The sequence below is a fragment of the Bombina bombina genome, chromosome 6 (assembly GCF_027579735.1).
Source record: "Bombina bombina isolate aBomBom1 chromosome 6, aBomBom1.pri, whole genome shotgun sequence".
NCBI lineage: Eukaryota > Metazoa > Chordata > Amphibia > Anura > Bombinatoridae > Bombina > Bombina bombina.
In genome coordinates this window covers 446794268-446807133 of record NC_069504.1, presented here as the reverse complement: position 1 = coordinate 446807133, position 12866 = coordinate 446794268, and the positions used below count along the sequence as shown (strand labels likewise).

At 39.8% G+C, this 12866-nt stretch overlaps 1 protein-coding gene across 1 annotated transcript in view; it reads left to right on the top strand.

The window, feature by feature from the left end:
* JADE2 (jade family PHD finger 2) overlaps nt 1-12866 on the top strand; it is a 1034250-nt gene that overhangs the window by 857219 nt on the left and 164165 nt on the right. The gene's annotated exons all lie outside the window — the stretch shown is intronic.

Sequence of the window (12866 nt, the reverse complement as noted above, 5' to 3'; positions counted from 1 at the left end):
AAGAGCGTATTGCTCTCCGCATTCAGCGAGGTCTTGCGGACCTGATCCGCACTGTCAGATCAGGTCCGCAAGACCTTTGTTAAATTGGCCTCTATGTCGCTTTACTCTTAATGTGAATATTATGTCATTCTAGTTCATTTATCCAAATACCTTTGCTTTGAAAAAATCTTAAGTTCCTCTTGTACCTCTATCCAAGCAAACAAGACACAACGTATAAAAGAGATGCACATAGAAGAATAAAGGCACAAGAGGCACTTGAGATTCTTTTGTTACAAAGGACTGTAGTGAGAGGATGAAGCATACATTGATCTTTGTATATGAAGAACTGGTTGAGGTTTGAATGGATATCCTCTACAATTAGGTTGTATATAATATGCCATAACAAATATAGTGAACTCTATAAATGTAAAGTAAATAATGAGCAAGAATTAAGAAGTACACTTCTGTTCTGCTGCAGCCTATACTAGCTTTATTGTGTGTCAATGGGAAGCTTTTCATTGAGTTTGATGCGTTTTTTCTAAGAAGCATCACATTCTGTTTGAGTTACATGGTTGGACTGAATGTGACTGTGAGAAAATAATTAATGGTTACATATTAATTTTAAAGTGATTGTTCTTCTTAAACATAAATTACTTTTCTGTAACTGGGAACATATTTAAGTTCAGAAAGCCATATATAGAGCAAGATAACAGTAATAAAGCTTTTCGGGCACGTCGTGTAGAGCTCGTATTACAAGCTGAAAGTAAACTGTTTTCGGTCTGGCGCTAACCTAACGAGTGAAAAACCTAATTTAGAACATTGCGTGAGCAATAACCTAGTCCCCCATTGAAGTCAATGGAGCAAAGAAAGTAGGGGGAAAACTAACTTGCGCACAAACCTGATCGCATATTATTTTACATTACAATATACTTCATTTGGAAGAATATGTTCTATTTATTCATAAATACATATTTCTTCATATATCTGAAGGTATTTTCCACAATTATATATTTATACCTATATATATTTATATATATATTATATAAATATATATATATATATATATATATATATATATATATATATAGATGATTATATATACAGTATCTCACAAAAGTGAGTACATCCCTCACATTTTTGTAAATATTTTATTATATCTTTTCATGTGACAACACTGAAGAAATTACACTTTGCTACAATGTAAAGTAGTGAGCGTACAGCCAGTATAACCGTGTAAATTTGCTGTCCCCTCAAAATAACTCAACACACAGCCATTAATGTCTAAACCGTTGGCAACAAAAGTGAGTACACCCCTATGAGGAAATGTCCAAATTTGGCCCAAAGTGTCAATATTTTGTGTGGCCACCATTATTTTCCAGCACTGCCTTAACCCTCTTGGGCATGAAGTTCACCAGTGCTTCACAGGTTGCGACTGGAGTCCTCTTCCACTCCTCCATGACGACATCACAGAGCCGGTGGATGTTAGAGACCTTGCGCTCCCCCACCTTCCTACTGAGGATGCCCCACAGATGCTCAATAGGGTTTAGGTCTGGAGACATGCTTGGCCAGTCCATCATCTTTACCCTCAGCTTCTTTAGCAAGGCAGTGGTCGTCTTGGAAGCGTGTTTGGGGTCGTTATCATGTTGGAATACTGCCCTGCGGCCCAGTCTTCGAAAGGAGGGGATCATGCTCTGCTTCAGTATGTCACAGTACATGTTGGCATTCATGGTTCCCTCAATGAACTGTAGCTTCCCAGTTCCGGCAGCACTCATGCAGGCCCAGACCACGACACTCCCACCACCATGCTTGACTGTATGGAGTCTTTGTACTCCTCACCTGGTTGCCGCCACACACGCTTGACACCATCTGAACCAATAAGTTTATCTTTGTCTCATCAGACCACAGGACATGGTTTCCGTAATCCATGTAATTAATCTGCTTGTCTTCAGCAAACTGTTTGCGGGCTTTCTTGTGCATCATCTTTAGAAGAGGCTTTCTCTGGGACGACAGCCATGCAGACCAATTTGATGCAGTGTGCAGCGTATGGTCTGAGCACTGACAGGCTGACCCCCCACCCCTTCAACCTCTGCAGCAATGCTGGCAGCACTCATACCATACGTCTGTTTCCCAAAGACAACCTCTGGATATGACGCTGAGCACGTGCACTCAACTTCTTTGGTCGACCATGGCGAGGCCTGTTCTGAGTGGAACCTGTCCTGTGAAATCGCTGTATGGTCTTGCCCACTGTGCTGCAGCTCAGTTTCAGGATCTTGGCAATCTTCTTATAGCCTAGGCCATCTTTATGTAGAGCAACAATTCTTTTTTTCAGATCCTCAGAGAGTTCTTTGCTATGAGGTGCCATGTTGAACTTCCAGTGACCAGTGTGAGAGTGATAACACCAAATTTAACACACCTGCTCCCCATTCACACCTGAGACCTTGTAACACTAATGAGCCACATGACACCGGGGAGAGAAAATGGCTAATTGGGCCCAATTTGGACATTTCCACTTACGGGTGTACTCACTTTCGTTGACAATGGTTTAGACATTAATGGCTGTGTGTTGAGTTATTTTGAGGGGACAGCAAATTTACACTGTTATACAGGCTGTACACTCACTACTATACATTGTAGCAAAGTGTCATTTCTTAAGTGTTGTCACATTAAAATATATAATAAAATATTTACAAAAATGTGAGGGGTGTACTCACTTTTGTGAGATACTGTAGGTATAGATACATTCATATATATATATATATATATATATATATATATAGGAATATCTATTTATAAATGCATAGAACATATTCTGTTATGTGCAGAACTTTGGAGTGTGAAATGTTTACAGTAAATACACAGTATAATACTTTATTAAATATGCATATTGATATAAAAAAAATGTACGTTTTCCTCTACTTAACTGCAAAGGGCTCCATTGCACTTATAAATATATATGTCTATATATATATATATATATATATATATATGTCTGTAAATACACATATACACATACATCTGTACACACATATATACACACACAATATATATATATATATATATATACACACATACATCTTTACACATGTATATGTACGTATCTCAATGTTTAAGCCCTTTGCAGCCTTTTTTTATTCTAACACTTGAGACCTCATATCTTTGAATCCTTATAAAAAAAATTATGCAGTATTTTTTGGATAATTTTTATTAGATGGTGTTAGTGTTTTTAAATGTTTTTCTTAAGACACGGTGAGTCCACAGATCATCAATTACTGTTGGGAATATCACTCCTGGCCAGCAGGAGGAGGCAAAGAGCACTACAGCAAAGCTGTTAAGTATCACTTCCCTTCCCACAACCCCCAGTCATTCTCTTTAATGCAAGGAGGAGGCGAAGTTTAGGTGTCTGATTAAGATTCTTCTATCAAGATTTTTTTATTTTTGAAGCCTGAGCTTGCTCGGATCTTCCCTGACATTTGTGTTTAGCTGTATTATGTTAGTCTCTTCAGTAGGGCTGTTGTAGCTTTTAAGTAGTTAGGAACTTGTTGTTGTGGGCCTCATTGTGTTTTCCTGACGGATTGCTGCCCTCACTCAGAATGCCAGAGTAGGCTTACTCTGTTCATTTCTTCTATCCACAGGTCTCTGTGAGGCGTGGCTTCCTCTCATACCAGTGAGTTGTCCTCCTGCCGGACAATCAGGGGTTCAGGTAAGTGCCATGTTATTTCTTATAGCATCTATTTTGGCACTACAGCATATTGCTGTACCATATTGGGGACATATGTTCCTCAAGGTCAGGATTTTTTCAGGCAGGTTGCAGGGTACTGTGTGGCGGTAGAAGGGAATTTTAACTTGAATTTTATCTTGAATTTTTTATGTTAATATTTATTTGGTGGCTCAGACAGCTAAACTGCTTATACATGCAGTCGCTAATTTTGGGGGGCTTGTGATGGAATAATTACTTTTTAACAAAGTAGTTAAATGTTACCCGTTTTTCGGCTGTATTTATAGCTGAGGTGTAGAGAGTGACGTCACTAAGAGGCGTGTCTCCTCTTGGCACTGTTTTTACAGAGAAAGTCTTACGGCTTAATTTAGTCCTTCACCTTTCTGTGGTGTCGTTCCGGTTCTCCTGCAGAACGGAAGTTTCTAAAGCTGATTGTTCCGTGTCAAGAGGAGCAGGTAGGCACCTCAGCTTAGCGTTGAGGTGTAGAGAGTGCTCAGGAAGTTTATTTCAAGTTTATTTCAACATATACATATTTTATCTTGTTAACTTGTTAACAGAATAAGGGATTTTGAAGCCATAAACTGTCGCTTTTATTAACGATCTCCCTTAAAGAGACTTTAACGTTTTTGGCAAATAGAAAATAAAATATTTTTTTCTTTAAAAAACTCTGCTTAAATTTTTGATGCAAGATGGACCTGGAGTCTAGGCCTACTGTTGAGTGCAAGTAGAACCCCCTTTGCTTTTTTGCAGTTCTTGTATTGAGAGAACTCATGTATAAAGACAAACTGTTTGTTTCTGAGCCACCATTCCCTCAGGAGGATGCTGAACAGGCACTGCCACAGCCTCTCCCCAAAATGTCCCAATCTGTGGTAATTTAACATGCAGTGCCCTGTGGTTCCTCTCAATCTCCGGATGGAGTGTTTTTAAAGGCTTAGATTGCGGCCCAGGTATCCTCGGCTGTATCTGAGGCGATGGCAGCCATTCCCATGCTGCAGGGGAAGCGTAAGAGGAAAATTATAGAATCAGATAAGGTATCAGATCCTATTCAGGCTGACCGGGTTCCTCTTTCACATAGATCGGAGGAGGAAAATACTTTGGTAGCCTGTGAAGGTGAAATCTCAGATTTGGATAGTGTAATTCCTTCTTCTGATGCTGAAGTGGTTTTCTTCAGATTCAAGCTTGAGCACCTCCGTGTTTTGTTTAAGGAGGTTTTAGCTACCTTGGACGACTGATACGCCTATCGATGGCAACCCTAAAAAGTCTAGTAAATTAAATAGATACTTTGATGTTCCCTCACCTGGGGAGGTGTTTCCAGTGCCAGACCGTGCCACAGAGATTATTACCAGGTAAGGGGAGAGACCAGGAATTCCCTTTTCCCCCTCCCCTGTCTTTTGGAAAATGTTCCCAGTGGCCGACTCTATCAAAGAGTCGTGGCAGACGGTTACAAAGGTGGAAGGGGCAATTTCCACTCTGGCCAAGAGAAGTACTATTCCTATTGAGGATAGTTGCTCTTTCAAAGATCTGATGGATAAAAAGCTGGAGGCCTTTTTAAAGAAGATGTATACTCATCAGGGGTTACAATGGCAACCGGTGGTATGCATTGCTATAGTAACCAGTGCAGCAGCCTATTGGTTTGACGCTTTGTCAGAGTCCCTTCAAGCTGAGACTCCTTTGGAGGAGATTCAGGATAGGATAAAGGCTCTAAAGTTAGCCAATTCATTTATCACCGACGCTTCTTTGCAGGTCATCAAGTTGGAGGCCAAAATATCATAGCTCGTAGGTCACTATGGCTTAAGTCTTGGTCTGCAGACGTTTCTTCTAAGACTAAGCTTTTGGCAATCCTGTACAAGGGAAAGACCTTGTTCGGGCCTGCGTTGGCAGAAACTATTTCCAATATCACAGGTGGTAAAGGATCTTTTCTGCCTCAAGACAAGAAAAACAAATCGAAGGAACGTCAGACTAATTTTCGTTCCTTTCGTAACTTCAGAGGTAAGTCTTCCCCTGCCTCTACCAAGCAGGAACAATCCAAGCCCTCTTGGAAGCCCGGTCAGTCTTGGAACAAGGGGAAGCAATCCAAGAAACCCACAGCTGATTCAAAGTCAGCATGAAGGGTTTGCCCCCGATCCGGGATCGGATCAAGTTGGGGGCAGACTCACTTAGTTCTCGCAAGCTTGGGAACGAGATGTTCCAGACCCGTTGGTTTTTACTCCAACCTGTCTGTGGTTTTCAAAAAAGAGGGAACTTTTCGGCCCATTCTAGATCTAAAGCTACTAAACAGATTCCTCAGAGTGCCGTCCTTCAAGATGTAGACTATACGTTCTATTCTTCCTCTGATTGAAGAAGGTCAATTGATGACGACCATAGACTTGAATGATGCATACCTGCACATTCCCATTCACAGGGATCTTCACAAATATCTGAGGTTTGGCTATCTAGACAAACATTTCCAATTTGTAGCGCTGCCATTTGGTCTCGCCACAGCTCCCAGAATTTTCTCAAAGGTCCTGGGAGCTCTATTGGCTGTAATTCGGTCTCAGGAAATTGCAGTGGCGCCTTATCTGGATGACATTCTGGTTCAGGCTCCATCCTTGCAACTAGCAGAATCCCATACAAAGATCTTGTTGGCGTTTCTTCGTTCCCACGGTTGGAAAATGAATTTGGAGAAAAGTTCTCTTGTTCCATCTACAAGAGTGACCTTCCTAGGAACCATTATAGACTCTCTGTCTATGAAAAATTTTCTGACGGAGGTCAGAAGAGCCAAGATTCTGTCCACTTGCCTGTCCCTACAATCGGCGGCACGACCATCAGTGGCCCAATGCATGGAGGTAATCGGGTTGATAGTGGCTTCCATGGACATAGTTCCGTTTGCTCGGTTCCATTTGAGACCTCTGCAGCTATGCATGCTCGCTCAGTGGAGCGGGGATTATACAGATCTATCTCAGATAATAGTTCTGGATCAATCAACAAGGTACTCCCTTTCATGATGGCTGTCGCAAGAACATCTGTCTCAGGGGACGTGTGTTTTCAGAGACCTTCTTGGGTAATTGTGACCACGGATGCCAGCATGTTGGGTTAGGGAGCAGTCTGGGACCCGTTGAAGGCGCAGGGACTTTGGTCTCAGGAGGAATCTGCTCTCCCCATAAACATTCTGGATTTGAAAGCGATCTTCAATGCCTTGATGGTTTGGCCTAGTCCGGTCTATCAGTTTCCAGATGGACAACATAACCTCAGTGGCCTACATAAACCACCAAGGAGGAACTCGGAGTTCCTTAGCCATGAAGGAGGTGGCACAGATCATCCAGTGGGCGGAGGCTCACAATTGCTGTCTATCTGCCATCCACATTCCAGGAGTGAACAATTGGGAGGCAGACTTTCTGAGCAGACAGACTTTTCATCCCAGGGAGTGGGAACTCTATCCGGAAGTGTTCTCTAGGGTAACAACCAAATGGGGGTTACCAGAATTTGATCTGATGGCGTCTCGTCAGAACACCAAGCTTGAAAAGTACAGTTTGAGGTCGAGAATTCCTCAAGCCTTTCTGATAGATGCTCTGGCAGTTCCTTGGAACTTCAGGTTGGCATATCTCTTTCCTCCGTTTGCTTCGTTTCCGTGAGTCATCGATCGGATCAAGAAGGAGAATGCATCAGTGATCATAATAGATCCTTCGTGTCCTTGCAGGATCTGGTATGCACATCTAGAGAGTGGAGACTACCACTGAGGAAGAACCTTCTGCTTTAGGGGCCCTTCCTTCATCCAAATCTCGTTTCTCTGAAGCTGACTGCTTGGAGATTAAATGCTTGATTTTAGCTAAGCGTGGATTTTCCGAATCGGTCATTGATACCATGGTTCAGGCTCGTAAGCCTGTCACTAGAAATATTTACCATAAGATATGGCATAGATATCTTTATTGGTGTGAGTGTAAAGGATATTCTTGGAGTAAGGTCAGGAACCCAAGGACCTTATCTTTTCTCCAGGAAGGCCTTGAGAAGGAGTTATGTCAGTACCCTCAAGGGTCAGATTTCCGCTCTATCCATTCTGCTGCACAAGCGTCTGGCGGACATGCCGGCTGTACAATCCTTTAGTCAGGCCCTGGTCAGAATCAGGCCTGTGTTTAAATCGGTTGCTCTACCTTGGAGCCTTAACCTTGTTCTTAAAGTTTTACAACAGGCTCCATTTGAGCCTATGCATTCCATAGATATTAAGTTATTATCTTGGAAGGATTTGTTTCTTACTGCTATTTCTTCTGCTCTGAGGGTTTGTGAACTCTCAGCTTTGCAGTGTGATTCTCCTTATCTCATATTTCATGCAGATAAGGCAGTTCTCCGTACCAAGTTTAGTTTTCTTCCTAAGGTTGTTTCGGGCAGAAATATTAATCTGGAAATTGTTGTGCTTCTCTCTTTCCTTATCCTTCTTCTCATAGAGAATGTTTGTTGCACAACTTAGACGTTGTGAGGGCTCTTAAATTCTATCTGCAGGCTACGAAGGACTTTCTTCAGTCTTCTGCATTGTTTGTTTGCTTTTCTGGAAAAAGTAAGGGTCAGAAAGCTACTGCCACTTCTCTTTCTCTCTGGTTGAGAAGTATTATTCGTTTGACATATGAGGCTGCTGGACAGCAACCTCCTGAGAGAATTACAGCTCATTCCACTAGGGCGGTGTCTTCTTCTTGGGCCTTCAAGAATGAGGCCTCTGTAGAACAGATCTGTAAGGCTGCAACTTGTTCTTCTTTGCACACTTTTTCTAAATTCTATAAATTTGATACTTTTGCCTCAGCTAAGGCTTCTTTTTGGAGAAAGGTTCTGCAAGCAGTGGTGCCTTCTGTTTAGGTTACCTGTCTTGCCCTCCCTTATCATCTGTGTCCTCTAGCTTTGGTATTGATTCCCAACAGTAATTGATAATCCGTGGACTCACCGTGTCATAAGAAAGAAAACATAATTTATGCTTACCTGATACATTTATTTATTTCTTTACACGGTGAGTCCACGGCCCTCCCTGTTTTCAGACAGTTTTTTTTATATAAACCTCAGGCACCTCTGCACCTTGTGTTGTTTATTTCTCTCCTTTTCCTTCAGTCGAATGACTGGGGGTTGTGGGAAGGGAAGTGATACTTAACAGCTTTTCTGTGGTGCTCTTTGCTTCCTCCTGCTGGCCAGTACTTGATGATCCGTGGACTTAATGTGTAAAGAAATAAATAAATTTATCAGGTAAGCATAAATTATGTTTTTTGATGTGTTTTGTGACACTTTTTTGTTTCGCAAAACAGTTAACCAAAGCTTTGAGGTTGTGATAACCCGACGCGCATTAACTTCAATTGCTCTCAAGTGATCGTGTTTACTTTCAACTTGTAATACGACCGAAAAACCCATTGCGCACAAACGCCCGTGATAAACCCATTTTCGCTTGCGCATAACTGTTAGCACACCACTCGTAATCTAACCCACAATTTCCAAAAATAAATAAAATTTCTTTAAAAAGTTTATAATTTATTATGTTTCCTATATAGCTGGCTTAAACATAGATTAGGTTGCACTGGAGAAATAAGAGCAGGTGAATAAATATTTCTCTTTTCTAAGAACAGTCTAGTTTTTTGCACTACCAAATGCCCACCTCTAAGATCATATTCCACCTGACCACCTCATATTGGATGGGGGGTTTTAGTAGATGAACTAGTCAAATATGCCCCAGTTAAATGGACACTGAACCCAAATTTCTTCCTTTGTGATTCAGATAGAGCATGAAATTTTAAGCAACTTTCTAATTAACTTCTATTATCAAATTTTCTTTATTCTCAATGGTATCTTTTCTTGAAATACAAGAATGTAAGTTTAGATGCCGGCCCATTTTTGGTGAACAACCTAGGTTGTCCTTGCTGATTGGTGGATAAATTCATCCACCAATCAAAAACTGCTGTCCAGAGTTCTGAACCAAGAAAAAAGCTTAGATGCCTTCTTTTTCAAATAAAGATAGCAAGAGTACAAAGAAACATTGATAATAGGAGTAAATTAAAAAGTTGCTTAAAATTGCATGCTCTATCTGAATCACGAAAGAAAAAAATTGGGTTCGGTGTCCCTTTAAGTTTAGCTGGTTTGTCAAGCTTACTATTTATAGCATTAGTGAAGCCTAGGCATTTGTATATATGGTCTACAGTTTACTATTCAAGCAATGCTTTTTATTATATTACCCACTGTTACAAATTGGCCCTAAGGTTACCTATAAAATGTTGATTTTAGTGCCCTTTAACATCTATGTTTATAGAACCTACATCTTGCTAAAGTCCTGTCTTACTATCTAGCTGACGGCAGTCCTATAATACTCCTCTATTTGGAAGGTTATGATCCAATAGTGCTCCTTTGCCTAGAGTTTATAGTATTTCAGGTGCATAGTAATTATGTTGTTATTTATTAGCTCAGACCCTTACATATTCAAGTATTTTATCCTGTTTAAAGAGTATATTTATATTATAACTAGTCTTCTAAAAGGACATTCCTCTACGAGCCATATACTAAGAAACATTTGTGTTATTAGTCAGTTTCTTGTTAACCCAGTTGACCGCAGAGTGGCCTCTTATACTATTATATTATTATAAAAATGAGGTTTCCCTGACGAGATCCACGAGCGGTCTCTTTTATCTTAGAGTACCTTCTGTCACTGTAATTATTATATAGGTTTAGAAGGTCCACAAGTGGCCTCATAAGTAATTCATTTAGAAGGTCTCTACAGTAGAGTTGGTATACAATTTAAATACTGTTCTTTCCTTAATTTTCTTATGTGACATTGAATATTGAGTAATTATTTATTTTGCTTTCATAGCTGACTTTAATTCCCTTGATATATGTACTGTAATGTACATTTCTACAGCTTTCAATTATTTGTATGCCTCAAAGTGAACTTCAATAAAAATAATAAAAAGAAAATGATACATAGGGAGAGCCAGAATGATCTGTCACAATTCATGCAGTTACTGGTGTTTAGCTATAGATATATGCCTAAGAGCTGGTAACAGTATGGAACAAACCAGATTACTCTGGCTCACCTCGTATGTTTTTTTATAAAATAAAATATTTCTTTTTATCTTGAGTTCAGACACCTTTATTTTTTTAAGCTATCTCTTCAAGTGCAAATCCAGTTTCTATTAAATGGGACAATATCAGTTGGAATGTTAACTTAAAGGGACATTAAACCCACATTTTTTCTTTCATTATTCAGATAGAGAATACACTTTTAAACAACATTCCAATTTACTTCTATTATCTAATTTGCGTCATTCTTTAGATATCCTTTGTTTAAGAAATAGCAATGCACAACTGTGAGCCAATCACAAGAGGTATTTATGTACAGCCACCAATCAGCAGCTTCTGAGCCTATCTAGATATACTTTTCAACAAAGAATATCAAGAGAATGAAGCAAATTAGATAATAGAAGTTAAATAAAAAGTTGATTGAAATTACATTCTCTTTCTAAATCATGAAAGAAAAAAATTGGGTTTAATGTCCCTTTAAATGTACAAGTCATTAATAAAGCATACTTCTGGTAGTTTTCTGTAATTGTATGTGGTTAAACCATTGGCAAAACTCTTAATTAGTGGGACCCTAAAGCCAAAATTAGACTTCATGATTCAGATAATATGCACTATTAAAACAATTTCCATTTTGCTTCTGTTATCAAATTGTACACATTGTATACACATATGAGTCTGTGATTGGCTGATGGCTGTCACATGATACAAAGGCAGGGAAACTAAAGAAATACATCTGCCCGTATTTACAATTCAGAATAAGTGCAGTTGTATTGTCTCTTTACTATACATTTGCTAATTATGCTATGCTACTGTATTTAATGGTCATTTAATGATTTACTTTATCAACATAAGAAGTGCTAACAGATTTTAATTGCTTGTGGTAAATCTGTTAGCTCTGCCTTATGTCATCAGACCCTGCCTAAAAGCACCTTGATTTTTCATTTACTGCTGAATGATAATTTCCAATGACAGCAGCTTTGTAGCAACTTATAAAGCCATTAAAGGGGCAGTAAACACCTTGAGATTTTTATATAAAATGTTTAGTTATGTGTAATGAAACAACGTTGCAATATATTTTCATAATTTATTTTACCCTCTTTTCATATAATTCAGCTCTGAAAACTGAGTAGTTTCTATTTGCCAGAGCTTGAAATGCCCCCTGATTTCTTAAGGCTAACTCTGCTATATATATGTCCCTAATTGTCTTTATCAGAGAACAACTGCAAAGCAATAAACTTTATCCTAAAATTATGAGCATGGTGAACTTTGTTGCCTGCTACTCAGATCGTTTTTAGGCCCGTTATGTCCCCACACAGAGCTGCTACAGAAAGACGGAGGGGATATTGGAGTATGGTGTAGTGACACAATACTCCCAGAGTAGGAGTTAGTCACAAGCCTGCCACAGGTGTTGCAGGGACCGGTCTCCTAGCCTCCTCCTGTTGGGTCATCAAGATACTCCTTAAAGTAATCCTCTTCTGTGACGTACACAGCACTGGATGGTCTTTCTACTGCGATCAATCATTTTGCAGAGGGTAAGCTCAATATATTGAGTGCAGCTTCAGGTAAATACAATTTCTCTTGGTGCACTCTCCAAGCCCACAGGCTATTAGCAGGTACTTGTCTCAGTACATCATAGTCTCAGTACATCATAGCCAGGGGACTAAGGTTTTCAAACAGTATACCACTCTCATACTGTCATACTCTGCAAGGGAGCAGGTTCAGGAGTTGGGAGCTGTTGTGCAGAGGTGTCAGGTTCTGGGGTTAAAGTTGTGTTTTGTCTGCGTGTGTCTTTCCTTTTTGGCATAATTAAACAGGTACAAGGTTTTAGGAAATAAAGGTGATGGTTTTATTTATAGGATAATTAGCAATGCAGAGATATGCAATTAGATAAGGCAATGTCCATAGGCTGTGGTATTAGGCAGGAATACAGATCTTTGTAATAACAGGCAGGACACTTGCATATGCTGTAGATTGGAACTGTAATAACAGGCAGGAGTGCAGAGCTTTGTATAACAGGTAGGATACTTGCATATGCTGTAGACTGGAACTGTGTAATAACAGGCAGGAATGCAGGGCTTTGTAATAACAGGCAGGATACTTGCATATGCTTTAGACTGGAACTGTGTAATAACAGGCAGGAATGCAGAGCTTTGTATAA